Source organism: Chrysochloris asiatica, unplaced genomic scaffold (genome assembly GCF_000296735.1).
Source record: "Chrysochloris asiatica unplaced genomic scaffold, ChrAsi1.0 scaffold00012, whole genome shotgun sequence".
NCBI lineage: Eukaryota > Metazoa > Chordata > Mammalia > Afrosoricida > Chrysochloridae > Chrysochloris > Chrysochloris asiatica.
The window spans coordinates 8,638,861-8,653,892 of record NW_006408530.1 but is presented as its reverse complement, the minus strand read 5'-3'; positions in this window follow the sequence as shown (position 1 = coordinate 8,653,892).

The following is a 15,032-nucleotide window of genomic DNA, read 5'->3' as shown; positions in this document are numbered from 1 at the left end:
TGTTGTTGTTGGCGGAGCTCTCTGCTATACGTCCACCCGATCCGCCATCTTGTTTGTTCTCCGGTGCTAGTCTTTTTAAAAAATGTTTTCTCCTTCTTTTACTACTTCATTTTCAAAAAAAGTTATTGGTATAGGTCCATAAGGAGTCCTGGTGTGGCACTGCAGGATAAGTACTAGACTGAAATGTTGTTTTGAACCTCAAGGTTGGTGGTTCAAACTCACCCTCATCACCAGATGCAGGGCGGCTATGAGTCATATGAGTCAGAACTGATTCGACAGTAGTTAACAACAATGACATAGGTTCACAAATACTAATTACCATAATACTGTAGCTAAAACAACAGAAAATCTGACAGATTCAGAAAGTATAAAACACCAGCAACAAGAAAAACAACAGTTTCTGCCTGTAATGTATGCAGATGAATCCATATAATTCAAATCATCATCTTAACTGGATAATACTGGCAACTCTGATGGAAGCACATTAAAGCTTCAAAAATTATCATAAAGTTTTAGTCTTGTAAGTAGATTGATACATGTAAGTTGGGCTTACAAAATTTTTCTGTTGTTATAAATAACAACAGGGATATTTTGATTTTAAAAAAGCATTTCTGCTGAAACACTGCACACAAAAATTTTTGAGTCATTTTGGTGTCAGAAGAACAAACAAATCTGTGTTGGAAAAAGTACAACCAGAATGCTCCTTGGAAGCTAGGATGATAAAACTTCATCTCTCACACTTTGGACATATTTTCAGAAGGGACATGTCCCTGAGAAGGACATCATGCTTGATAAAGTGGAGGGTCAGTGAAAAAGAGTAAGACCCCCCAGTGAGATGAATTGGCACAGTGACAACAGCAATGAGATCAAGCATAACAATTATGAGGATGGCACAGGACTGGGCAGTGTTTCGTTCTGTTGTGTATATGGTCCCTATGAGTGCAGTCGACTTGACAGCCCCCAAAACAATGTTACAGTCCGCCATCACATAGATCACCTAGCGATTTCTGTGAACCATCTAATTACATCTAAAGAAGCTTAAAGTCAAAACTTGTAAGCTGAAGATGACATTTGTTGTTGTTGTTAAGTGCCGTTGAGTCGATTCCAACCCATAGCGACCCTGTATAGGGTTTCCAATGAGCAGTGAGCTTGAACCACCAACCTTACAGTTCAAATGACTTGGCAGTCTGATGCATTAATCCACAGCACCACACCATGGAAGGACAGAAAACAGGTACAAGAAAACACTGGGTAAAATACTATCCAGGCTATTTTATTTTAATATAAAGCAGAGGTCATCATGTACTAAACCCAATCAAAACTTGAGCATGAATACACCGGGTCCCTGCAAACTCTGCCAAATCTGTATTTCCATAACCTTTGATAATACACAGAGTTTCTGCTACAGTGATTCCGAAATGGTCAGATGGCCAGATGCCATTATTACGTATCAGGCCAGAACCCAGATTTGGACTTTCTTTTGTTGAGGAAAAAGTAATCCAACTATTCTTCAAGTTGAATAGTTTACTAAGGCCCTCTCAGTAGTGCTAGCATAATAAAACTTTAATCAATATTTGCACATTCATAACCAGTGTAAAAAACAAGTAGAAAAGTAAAGTCAGATGAGTCTGTCTTCAGAGGTTCCATCTTCTTCCTGCAGCTTCTTCCCATGATCCAGAACCCTTGTGTCTTTGGTTTCACTCTAGTTTGAAGAGCTTTCTATTTCATCCTCATCCTAAATGTGTTCTTCTATGACCTTAGAGGAGTTAATAGGTCAATAATTCATACAAGAATGAATTCATTGCCTGTGCACCGAGTTTCTGAGGCTGCCGGAGGCCCGACTGTCACCATGAAGTTCAACCCCTTTGTGATCTCCTACCGCAGCATGAACCGCAAATGCCACTTCAATGCTCTCTCGCATGTGCGCAGGAAGATCATGTCGTCCCCGCTGTGCTAGGAGCTGCGGCACAAGTATAACATGCACTCCATGTCCATCCGCAAGGACGACGAGGTCCAAGTGGTCCGATGACACTACAAAAGTCAGCAGATTGGCAAGGTAGTCCAGGTGTATATAAAGAAGTATGTCATCTATATTGAGAGTGTGCAGCGTGAGAAGGCTAATGGGACAACTGTCCATGTGGGCATTCACCCGAGCAAGGTGGTTATCACAAGACTCAAACTGGACAAAGATCGGAAAAAATTTCTTGAACGCAAAGCCAAATCTCGACAAGTTGGAAAAGAGAAAGGCAAATATAAAGCAGAACTTATTGAGAAAATGCAAGAATGAATATAACCTGTATGAAACTACAGTTTAACCCTACATTTCTAGCCTAGTGTGTGTTTCTTGAAAAGTCTTCCAGATGACTTTGGAATATTTCAGTTCCATTTTATTCTGTTACTGATATGTGGCTCTGTAAAACTTCCTTTGCAATTTTGATTACCAATATTATGACTAAAAATTGGAAATGTTTCCTAACTTCAAAAAAAATGAATATGCATTGAGACCAGAGATGAGGACACGGAGAGATAGAGGCAGCTGAGGACCCTGGACTCATGGAAAGAGAAAGGCTGTGTGGGCGCCGCCAGGAGGCAGGCTTGCAGAATGTGCTCTTTGGTTGTTTAAATGATTATATATTCTTGGGTGTATTTATGTACACAGCCCTCTCACCCAAACAAAACAAAATCAACAGAGGAAATTAAAAAAAAAAAAAGAATGACTGCATTGATTTATTTTTTCATTTAGTTATTCAATAAATATGTGACCTTTTTCCATATGTGCCAGGCATTGTATTTGATACTAGAAAAAGACCACCAAAATATTAATAAAAATCTTATCCACAATCTCACTTTGCTGCATTTTAAATGTTTCACTAAAGCAGGCATGAAGAACATTTTTTCAGACAAAATTTTAAAAGATCATTCATTGTTGTTGTTGTTAGGTGACATTGAATTGGTTCCAACTCAAAGCAACCCTATGTACAACAGAATGAAGAACTGCCTGGTCCTGGGCCAATCTTATAATTGTTGCCATGCTTGAGCCCATTGATGCTGCCACTTCGCCAATCCATCTCATTGAGGGTCTTCCTCTTTTTCTCTGACCCTCCACCTTACCAAACATGATATCCTTCTCCAGTGACTGGTCCCTCCTGACAATATGTCCGAAGTATGAGAGACGAAGTGTGGTCATCCTGGCCTCCAAGGAACACTCTGGCTGTACTTCTTTCAACACAGATCTGTTGGTTCTTTTGGCAGACCATGACACTTTCAATATTCTCCTCCAACTCAAAACATAACTCAAAAACATCAATTCTTCTATAGTCTTCCTTATTCACTGTCCAGTTTTCGCATGTATATGAGGTTATTGAAATACTATAGCTTGGGTCAGGTGCCCCTTAATCATCAAGCTGACATCTTTGCTCTTCAACACTTTAAAAAAGGTCTTGTGCAGCAGATTTGCCTAATGCAATACATCATTTGATTTCTTGACTGCTGCTTCCATGAATGTTGATGGTTGATTCAAGAAGAATGAAATCCTTGACAACTTCAATCTTTTCTCTGTTAGTAAGAATGTTGTTTATTGGTCCTGCTATATTGGGTCAAACGTTTAATTAATTCACCCCTAATGCGCTGGACTGCAAAGTTGGTTTGAACTGCAAGGTCGGTGGTTCAAGCTCACCAGGTGCTCCTCGGAATCCCTATACAGGGTTGCTATGGGTCGGAACCGACTCGATGGCACTTAACAAAAACAAAAACAAAATACTAAAGGAGTCCTGGTGTGGTGCTGTGGGTTAAAGCACCAGACTGCAAAGCCATTTAAACTGTAAGGTTAGCAGTTCAAGCTCACTAGCTGCTCCTCAGAAACCCTATACAGGGTTGCTATGGGACTGAACCGACTTGACGGCACTTAACAACAACAACAACATACTAAAGGAACTGAAACGATAATTTCTTTTATAAGGATTAGCACAAGGCTAGTCACTATGAAGTGGACATTAAAGACATCCCAAATGCCTTTCGTTTAAGTGCCATACTGACATCATTCCCCTGATGTGTGAATCATTGCTCCTGTCAGCATTCTTCTCCGTGTCTCAGGATTCCATAATTCATTGCGATTTCTCACCTAATCACAGGTCATCAGAGGGAGACAAGCTTGATTGGTCAAGCAAAGGAATGCAGGGCCCACTCACATCACCAAGATTGTGCACTTTGTACCCAGCAGGATGGAAAAATTAATGAAGCCACTCAGTAGATTTCTAAGTTTTTACAAATCACAATCAAGCCTGTTATCAATCACCCACAACTGAACCCTATAATTCTATCAGCATCTTACCCAACTACTCTACCTAGATCCATCAGGAAAAAGTCATTTGGTGACAGTTTACAAAGGCATGGCTAGAAGAGACATATTAAATAATTCACCCTATTGCAGGAACAGACTCCTATTGATGGGTTTTTGAGCAGAAATATGTGGAGTTTTAGAAATAGAAATTATTCACATAGAACTTTCAAATCCCAGGACATATGCTCGTGCTCTGTATTTAGAAGACCAGCATATAAATTGTTCAGCAAAATGCTGTAAACAGCACATTTCCTAGTACGAGAGAATATGAGCTAAAGTCCTAAATAGGACAAAAGGCAGTAATCACCCTCAGAGTCTTAAAAGCATATGTTAAACACATCTATGTGGGTTATTAATGGTTGATAAAAATCGGTCTGTATCCTCAAATACCCCAAAGAGTCTATAGAAAGAGCCTATATAGCGAGTGAATTAGCGTTCAAGGGGAAATATACATTCCCTGTGGTGTGGGACATAGAGCTACCTCTCCTCTCAAAGAAAGTGAAGAAGATCCCAGGAGACCACTCATGATAACTAGGAAGAACTAGAAAAAGAGGTGCACATGTCTCTTTCCTGTGAGAACTTGCAAGCTGCTGCTCAAATACTACTGTGAGAAGATTCTTGGGAGAATTGACTAACTTCCTTAGAATTGGGAAGACAGAGCTACATCTCAGGATTAGGGCCTACTCCTTCCTTCAGAATTCAGAAGATGGGAGCTTGGCTGGAGAAACAGGCAAAAGCTAGGAAAAGAGCAGTCATACAAGCAACCTGTACTCTGCTCAATCAGCAAGGCCTGTCCAGAAGGATGCCTTGCAATATTCACACCATCTGGAGGGTACCCGCATTAATTTCCTACTTTCGCTGTAATGAGTTACCACAAACATCATGGCTTAAAGCAACACACATATATTCTTTCATAAATCTGGACATGAGAAATCTAAAACAAGGCTACAGGCTTTCTTGGCTCTGGAGATTCTAGGGGAGAATGTGCTTATTTGCTTTTAAAGTACACCTGAATTTCTTGGCTTGTGGTTCCTTCCTCCATTCTCAAAGTTTAGCATTTTCTCTCCTTTCTAACATCTATTTCTCTCTTTTCATTTTCTTTCTATGACATTGACCTCCTTATCTCTCTTTTAGAAGGACTCCTGTGATTATATTGGGGCCACCCAGATAATTCAAAATAGTGTCCCTATCTGATGTGCCTTAATTTAATCACATCTGCAAAATCCCTTTTACCAAATTACATAATATTCATATGTTCCAGGGACTAGGATGTGGACAGTACCCTACTCAGGAAGGAAGCTTACTGAGTCTAGTCATTGTTAGGTGTCACAAAGTTGGTTCCAACTCATAGAGACCATATGTACGACAGAACTTCCTAGTCCTATGCCATTCTCACAGCCATTCCTATATTTGAGCCCTTTGGTATACCACTGTGTCAATCCATCTGGTTGAGGGATTTCTTCTTTTTCACTGGTCCTCGACTTTTTCAAAGCATGATGTCCTTCTTCAGGGATTGGCCCTTCCTAATAACATACCCAAGGTATGTGAGACAAGTCTCGCTATCTTGTCTTCTAAGGAATATTCTGGATGTATTTCTTAAAAGACAGATCTGAGTATAGGGACCCCAGTGATAAGAAGCAAGGATGTAACTCACGGACAAGGGGGAGTCTCAAGAATGTGGTCTAATTCACAGTTTTCATAGAACTTCCAAGGCACCACATAACTATGGTCCAGGAAGAAGCTAACATCTTAACCTATCCCCTACAGAGAGATTACATAGCTGAATTCCAACAGCTCCTAGCAAGTTAAGACTTCCCTTAGGATAAGCTCTTTTTCACCTGACCCAGGAAGACCCAGGTTTGAAGTGAAGAGTAAAAGAGCTCTAAGAAACTGTGACTTAAGTGAGATTGGAATTTTTTTGTGAGATTTGGAATTTTGACTTAGGCAACATGGAAGATCTTGGTGTGGCACTGTAGGATAATACACTGGACGAGTAAGGTTGGTTTGAACCACAAGGTTAGCAGTTCAAACCCTTCAGCTGCTCCTTGGAAACCATATACAGGGCTGCTGAGTTGGAACTGACTTGACTTCAGTTAACAACAACAGTATCTTAATATGACTTTGCATTCTCCTTTACTATTCTAATAACAAAAATGTTTTGACTTCTGCCTGAGCAGAAGGAGCAGGGAAAAGGCAATTTGACCAAGTATATTAGAAGGATAAAGTTAGAAAAGAATTAAGCCCTTTTCTATTTTTATGGCACAGATTTCAGCCTATTCAACAAATTGGCTACTGTTATTTTTTTGCACATTTATTGCAGACAGAGCCTAGTCACTGGCTTTTGATAAGATCCTTTTCTCGCTTTGATTTCCTCTGTGTTGTTGCCTGGAAACTCTCTTTATGTCTGTGGGTGCGCCAGCTCCAGCACTCTTATACTTAACAACAACCTGCTCATTCCATATTCTTGTACACTCCTAATTATTCAGAGCTTGCCTAATTCTCTAAATGCATTAACCAGCAGTGGATTGACACCTATGTTGTTCAGCAGTTGTTACGTTGGCTTCTAAATTATTTCAGCTTGCCATTACAAAGATAATCTGTCACTAATTCAAACTTGTGTATTTACAATATTAGAATCGCTGTCTTGTTATTTTTTCATTACGCCTGCATTTTCTGAGTCTCCCTCATTACCATGCGTATTGTTTCATTATTTACATTTTGAATGCTATTATCTCTAAGGCTGTCAGCAGAAGCATTCTGAGATAATGACTCAGTGGAAAGAGAATTATCTAAATATGGATCTCTCTGCTCATGCTCAAATAAATTATTGTCTAATTCTTTAGATCCTTCTTGTGGGTCCTTATTAAGATGCTTGTGGCTTAGGGGAATTGTGGAGACTCAGCTGCCTTTGTTTAAGGGTCTGAAGATGTAGACACAAAACTAGAGATAGAGGAACCAATCAAGACTTGAAGTGAAGCACTCTCCTCTGATAGTAGCAGGAGATGAAAAAAGACATCCAAAGGAGTATGTATTTTTTTTGTTTCAACAGCAATAGCCTTGAAAGAGATAGTATTTGTTTGAAAGCATGAAGCTAGAACAATGACTGAATAAATATGAGGTAATTCATTTTCTGGTTTTGTTCGTGTTCTTTTTGTTTTGTTTTGTTAGATATTGCCTGTTCCAAAGCAGACGCTCCCCAGGTCATGTTACCCAGTACCATGGCTTTGAATACCAACGATATGCTTACACTTCTCAAATTGATTTCTCCATCTCTGGCCTCTCCACTGAGTTTCAAGTTCAAATATCCAACTTCAAATTTGACATCTACACTTAACGTTTTCTTAGCAACTTAAATTTCACACAGCAGTGCAGAACCCCTGCTTTCTGAAAATCTCTTTGTTCTTTCTGTCCCCTGCCATCCAGTCTTACCACACAGCATCACTGTATACTCAGTTGCTCAAGCACAAACCTGTAAATTTTCCTTGTTTCCTGTTTTTCTCGGACTCTTACATCTAAATGATCGTTACATCTTGTGGCTTCCATCTCCAATATCCATCCTGGATCTATACCCTTTTCTCCATCTCCACTAAAATCACTCTTGCCCAGGAAACCATCAACTCTAAGGAGCATTCTACTTTGACCACCTCCCAAGAGGAAGATCAGCAATTTCCCCTCTTGCCGCTCTACCCACAACCCTTGCTGTTGAGTCTGTTCTGACTCAGAGGGAACCCAGGTGTGTCAGAATAGAACTGTGCTCTATAATTTTTCAATGGTTCCCTTTTCAAAAGTAGATCACCAAGCCTTTCTTCAAAGGTATCTTTGGGTGCACTAGAACCTCCAACTTTTAGGTTAGCATCCAAGCACATTAAACAATTGTACCATCTCAAAACTGTTCAACACAGAATACAATTCTGTCAAGTTAGAGCTGTTTATTACTGAATCTCCCCAACAATCCTGGGCTGCAATTATTAGGATAACCATTATTTAAAACTGATGACTATAATTTCATGGAAATGTCCTCCATACTCTATACAGTAAGCACTGGACAACTAACTGTAAAGTTGGCAGTTCAAACCTGCCAGTTAGTTTTTCCTTGGAAACCCTATACAGGGTCACTATGAGTCAAAAATGACTCAATTGCACTTAACAACAACATTGATGTACTCCAGTCAAATGTTCTGTCAGAATCACACAGGTAATTTTAAGGAGTCAGTTCAATGTAACTTTGAACTGGCTATCGAGAACCACAGATTCAGAATTGACTGTTGGTCTTCTAGAAGGTATGGCTGGGGAAATGTAAAAATGCAAAAAATGACAAACTGACTAAAAATTAGAAAAGTTCTGCATCTTTTTTATGGCACTTTGAATGCAGTTCTGCACTTCTGTGGCACCTTTATCAACTTTTAGCCCTGGAGTGGCACTATATGATAAGCACTGGACTGCTAACTGCGAGGTTGGCTGTTCAAATCCACCAGTCATTCCTTGGAAACCCTATACAGGGCTGCTATGAGTTGAAACTGACTTGATGGCACTTAACAATAACAACAGCTGCTTACTACTAAAATGATTTGTATGTTTTATTAAATGTTACATAACATGAGCACCCCCTCATAGCTCAGTTTAGAATACAGTTTCTTCAGTAGCCAATACCCTTATAGAATCACCACTTCTGCTTTCCCCCCTTTAATGTAACTTCCATTTTCACTGCATTTAGAAAAAATTTAACTTTGTATTTTTTACTCTCTAGCTGAGGCAAGTATAACTTTGATGTGGTACTTTTTAGCCTTCTAGGTATGCAGGCCTGGCTCTTGGGTTATTTCTCATTCTAATCCAGCATTAGGATTGAATGATCTGAGTCAACCTATAGTTCAAGCAATGAAGGTTGCAAATAATATAATAAAAGTCCCACTTCAGCTACATTAATTGTGTCACACCACAGACACACCGACAAAGGAATTTTATAAACTCCACCCAGTGAATCCTATTAGGAACTGAAGCCCATAGTCTTTTTTGTTAGCCCACAAGTAACAAATGCAGACATCAGTCCTTTTTGAACAGTAGACAAAACTCTGGAGCCATCAGAAGAGAACATGTACCTCATCCAGTAGCAGTAACAGGGTAATTTAGTAATAAGGTCAGTTAGAACCCCAAGTTTGGTGGTTCAAATTCATCAGCCACTCCCTGGAAACACTCTATAAGGTCACTACGAGTCAGAATCTACTTGACAGCACTTAACAACTGAAGTCATTAAAGGTAAATCATATATGTGTAATTATGGAGGTGAACAACCTAATTTTGAAATTGTGATTGTTGTTGTATAGGGTTTGTTGTATACTGTCTTCTGAATGACTTTATCTCACCAGCTGCTCCTTGGAAACCCTATACAGGGTCACTAAAGTTTGGAACCGACTCGATGGCACTTAACAACAACAATAACAACAGGCAAAATATTGAATGAAGCAAGAAACATCAAAAGAAGATGGAAGTAATATGCAAAGACATTGTACCACAAAGAATTGGTTGATGTTCAGTTATATCAGTAGGTAACATTTTGTTAAGAACTGATAATGTTGAAGGAAGAAGTCCCACCTGCGCTGAAGGCATTGGTGAAAAACCAGGTTCTAGAAATTGACAAACTACCAATTGAGATGCTTCAACAGTAAGTGCCTGCAACACAGTATGAACCTCTTACCCTGGCACTTTTGCCCATGCACCTTTGCCTGAGACATCACCCTCTCCTACCTCTGCTGACACCTATTAATATTAAGAATCAGACTTCAGGAAAGTTGCAGTTATGCCGGCAACCCCTATCCCAGCTTTCTGGCAGTGGTGTAATTAAGTTCCTTTTCTCTGGTTTCCTCCACACCTTGCATCCACTCACCTCTCATGTGGGCTTGTTAAACAATGTTAAAACACCAACATTAGGAACAAATCTACATCTTTATTTTTTACTAAATGAAAATTTACCATCACTTGGATAATGACTAACTTGTGAATGACTATATCTCATTGTTTAAAGCATTTTTAAAAAGAATTTGTGAAGTCTTGACGCCTCTGTTTTTTTACATTTCCCTATGTGGAACTGCATCAAGGTTGTATCTTTTCACCATACTTACTCAGTGCATACACTTAGCAAATAATCCAAGAATCTGGAATATAAAGGCAAATATGGCATCAGGATTGAAGGAACACTCATTTATAAATTGCAATATGCACATGAAGTAACCTTGCTTGCTAAAAGTGAATAGGACTTGAAACACTCACTGGTAAAGATCAAAGACTACAGCCTCCAGTATGCATTATATGTCAACATGAAGAAAATAAAAATCTTCATAATTAAACCAATAAGCTTCATCACAATAAATGGAGAAAAGATTGACACTGTCAAGGATTTCATTTTACTTGGATCCACAATCAATACCCATGGAAACAGGAGTCAGAAAATCACAGGATGTACTGCATTGGGCATATCTGCTGCAAAAGATCTCTTTAATCTTTTGGTCAACAAAAATGTCATTTTGAAGACTAAGGTGAGTCTAACCCAAGCCATCATATTTCATATGCAGGTAAAAGCTGAACAAAGAATAAGGAAGACTGAAGAACAGAGCCTTTTGATAATGTTAAGTAGACCATGCACTATGAGAAGAAGGAATAAATTTGTGTTGGAAGAAGTAGTCAGAATGCTCCTTAGAAGTGAGGATGGAGAGACTTCATCTCATGTACTTCGCATGTACTATCAGGAGGGCTCAGTCCATGGAGAAGTACATCATGCTTTGCAAAGTAGAGAGTCAGTTTAAAAGAAGACCTCAAGGAGCTGAATTGACAGTGGCTGCAACAGTAGGTCCCAACATAGAAACAATTGTGCAGAGGACACAGTGTTTCATTCTGTTGTACAAAAGGTTTTTATCAGTCAGAACTGACTCAATGATACCTAACAACAACAACATGTAGCATTGACCCTCACCCAGAGGAATCTTTGACAGTCATCAGAGACTAGAGAATTTCTCCAGAGCCTGCATAATTTAAAAGACATAACCTATTGCGTACAAAAATGAAGCCAAGTTGGTGACCTGGAACTACAACCAATGAGAAAGAAGATGTTGATATTTATGACTAAACAGCAATAAGACACTCAGACTATGGCCTGGAGTCAATGCCGACTTGTGGCAGTCCCATGTGGATCAGAGTAGAGTTTTACTTCATGAGGTTTTCAAAGACTGATCATTCAGACATAGATTGCCAGACCTTTGTTTCATGACATCATGAATGAGCTCAAACCTTAACAACAAGCGAAGATTGTTAACTAACCCTCTCTATTACCCAGGGTTTGTTATGTACAACTACCAAGGTCATAAAAAGATAAAAAAGAAAAACATAATCTAAACTCAGTTACTTGTGGTTAAATTTCTTGTTATTTACATCACTATCTGCCAGCTATTGTTTATATTATTTACCTATTTTATAAGTCCTTGGGCAGAAGCTGCAGTAGCATTAAAAGCCCACTGCTATTGAGTTGAATCTGACTTACTGAGACCCTAACGCAGTGGGCTACAAGTTGGGTTGCTAACCGCAACATCAGCAGTTTGAGTTCACCAGGTACTCTGAAGGGGAAAGATGAAGCTTTCTGCTCCACTAAAGCAGTCCTGGTGTGGCGCTGGGGGTTAATGTGCTGGACTGCAAAGATGGTTTGAACTGCAAAGTCAGCAGTTCAAGCTCACCAATTGTTCCTTGGAAACCCTATAGAGGATCACTATGGGTCGGAACCAACTTGACAGCACTTAACAACAACAATAACAACAACAAGGATTTGCAGCCTAGGAAATCCTATAGAGTGTTGCTATGAGCCAGAACTGACTCAATGACATACAACCACCACCGCCATAAGTCAGAGTGGAACTGTTCCCTGGGATTTCAAAGATTGTAAATCTTCCTGGGAGCAGACAGCCTCATCTTTCTCCAGAAGAGAGGTTGTATATAAACTGCTGACCTTGTGGTTAGCAGCTCAATGCCTAACCCACAGTATCATCAGTGGCACTGTTGTTATTAAGTGCCACTGAGTCAATTATGACTCATAGCAACCCTGCACTGAGTTTGCAAGGAGCGACTGGTGGGTTTGAACCACTGATTTTGAGGTTAACAGTCCAGTGCTTATCCTACAGTGCCATACCAGGACTCCACCAGTGGCATTGTTGTTGTTGGTAAGTGCTGTCAAGTCGATACTGAGTCCACCAGTGGCCTAGGAACCCATTATTTATTTACTAGAGTCTTTAAGAGTTCATGTGTTTCCTTTATTGCAAGTCCAATTAAATTGCAGCAAAAACAAACATACACACACAAAAATGAAAAAGTTAAGACAAAAGGGTTTTTGTTGTTTTTCCTGATGTAGGAGGAAAACAACTCTATGAAAATGTTGTGATAATAAATAACTTCTCAACCTCATATTTTTCTTGGAAGGCTTGTGAAATATTTATTGCATTTATTTCCAATACCTTAAAAATATCTTCCTTCTCCAGATAATACTATTGTGACCAATCCATGTCTCACCGTTTCTACTTCATCTGTGCTTCCTTCTCCAGCCCCCACACCTGACCCCTGCCTTTCAATACTGTCTGAGGGTTAACGTCTTTGGACAACTTCTGTTGCCTTTAGTTTAAGCTGTTATACCCCGTATGGCTTCTCTTTCTTTGATATGACCCAGACATATTATAAACCATGGAAGACAGACTCTACAATGTAACAATTCACCAAAAAATCTCCATACCATTGTATTCAACTCTGGAGATATGAAAACAAAGAAGGAGAAATCCAATCTTTATATCACCTCCATGTGTAAAAGAAACTACATTCAGAACCAAGTAGTCACTTTTTACTTGTGTGTAAATGAACCAACTCTACTGCACTTTCCAATAACAATAAATGAACTAGTGACCGCGAACAGCAATTGTAGATAAACCCAGACATGGTAATCAGACAGGCCAACCAATCACTGATATTTCAGTTATTGGTTCCAATGTAAGACTCAAGTTTGAGATTCCTAGTAAATCTAAAAAAACACACAACGGATTATTTTAAACCAATCCCAGATTGAAAAGCAAACAAGAGGTGATTGTGTAACATGGTGAGTGTAATTAATGTTATTATACTTGAAAATGGTTAAAATTGTGGATTTTATTATATATTTTTAACCACAATGTTTTTTTAATAGCAAACACAACCAGGAAATGTCTTTAGAAGTTATCCACACATCTTCACCCAACATACAAAGACAGTTAAGAGTTGTGAGGAGAAACTGTCCTTTTGAGTCAGGCCTAAAAGAGAATGGAATAACAATAATAAAAAAGTTCAACTGTCTTTGTAAAGGACATCGATAAACACTGAAAATGAAAGGGATTGTGCACACAACAAAAACTGTTCAATTCTACCAGTACGTTCAGATTTTATTTTACATAGTCAAGTGATAGAAAGAAAGAGGGGGCAAGAAGGAAGAAAGGCAGGGAGACAGAGAAAGAGAGAAAGATAGGATGCAGAGATGTTGGGAAGAAGGAAGGAAGGAAAGGAGGGCAGGTAGAAGAAAAAAGGAAGGAAGATAGAAAAATTACCAAGACAACTTAGTCAATTCAGATCATGCAGCTGAGCTCTAGAATGTCAACAAGCAAGAATCGATGATCAAACTTGCCCATCCTCAGGCAAGGCTAATTAGGAGCATCCACCTTCCCTAGCTAAAAAGTGTTGTTCATATTAATTAACTTGGACATTTTGAAAAGCTTGTGCTCTACATACAAAAAGGTGAAAGGGTATTTCATGGTTGTTAGCAATTATCTGTGAAATTATTTAAAGTGTCAGAAGGAGCTGTAGATCTGCCCTAGCGAGACCTCCCATGCCACCACATTGACCACATGTTTTAAAGAGAAACATATTCTTTCTCATAATCTCTCTCTCTCTGTATCTGACTCATTTATTCATTGTCTTTTTTCTCTTATTCTCTTTTATGAGACTGTCACTCTCTTTTGGCAGGCTTTTATCCTAAATCTTCTAAAGCCTATTACAGAGAAATCTGATGTAGCTTCCTTCACATTCTTCCCACCCCCACTTCAGACCCCAACAGTAACCTCATGTTTCTTTTCCCTCTTAATATTCGGAACCATATTTTCTAGTTTTGCTACATTAATAGAGAAAAGTCTCTGATCTTCTTTTCTAACCCCATGAAATAGATTAACACAGATGTAATTTTTGCATGCTATGTAAAAACATAAATAGATGTAGTTTTTACATAGTATTGACATCCAATTCTATACAATCACAAAATATTTGAAGGTTGGCTTTAAATCATGTTTTACGTTGTTTTGTATTTTAATGACTATCTGGAAAAAAAAAAAAAAGCAAACACACATAGCCAAATGTTCAGGAGTAGGGTTTATCCTAACATGAATATACCATAAAGCTATTTCATGGGCTATAAGTATTCATGTTGTTTTTCTATGCCTTTGCTTCTCCTCCCTACCCTGAGGCATGAATTTTATGACTTTTGTATAGTTTCTAAATTCTTGTTATTTAAAAGGTTAAGTTATGTATCAAAACTGTACTGCAAAGTTATTAGCTTGATCTTTGAACCAAAACAGGTTATCTGGGACCTAATATAATTTGTCAGTAACTTATAATACAAGTTGAGGGATAGGCAAAAAAAAAAAAAAAA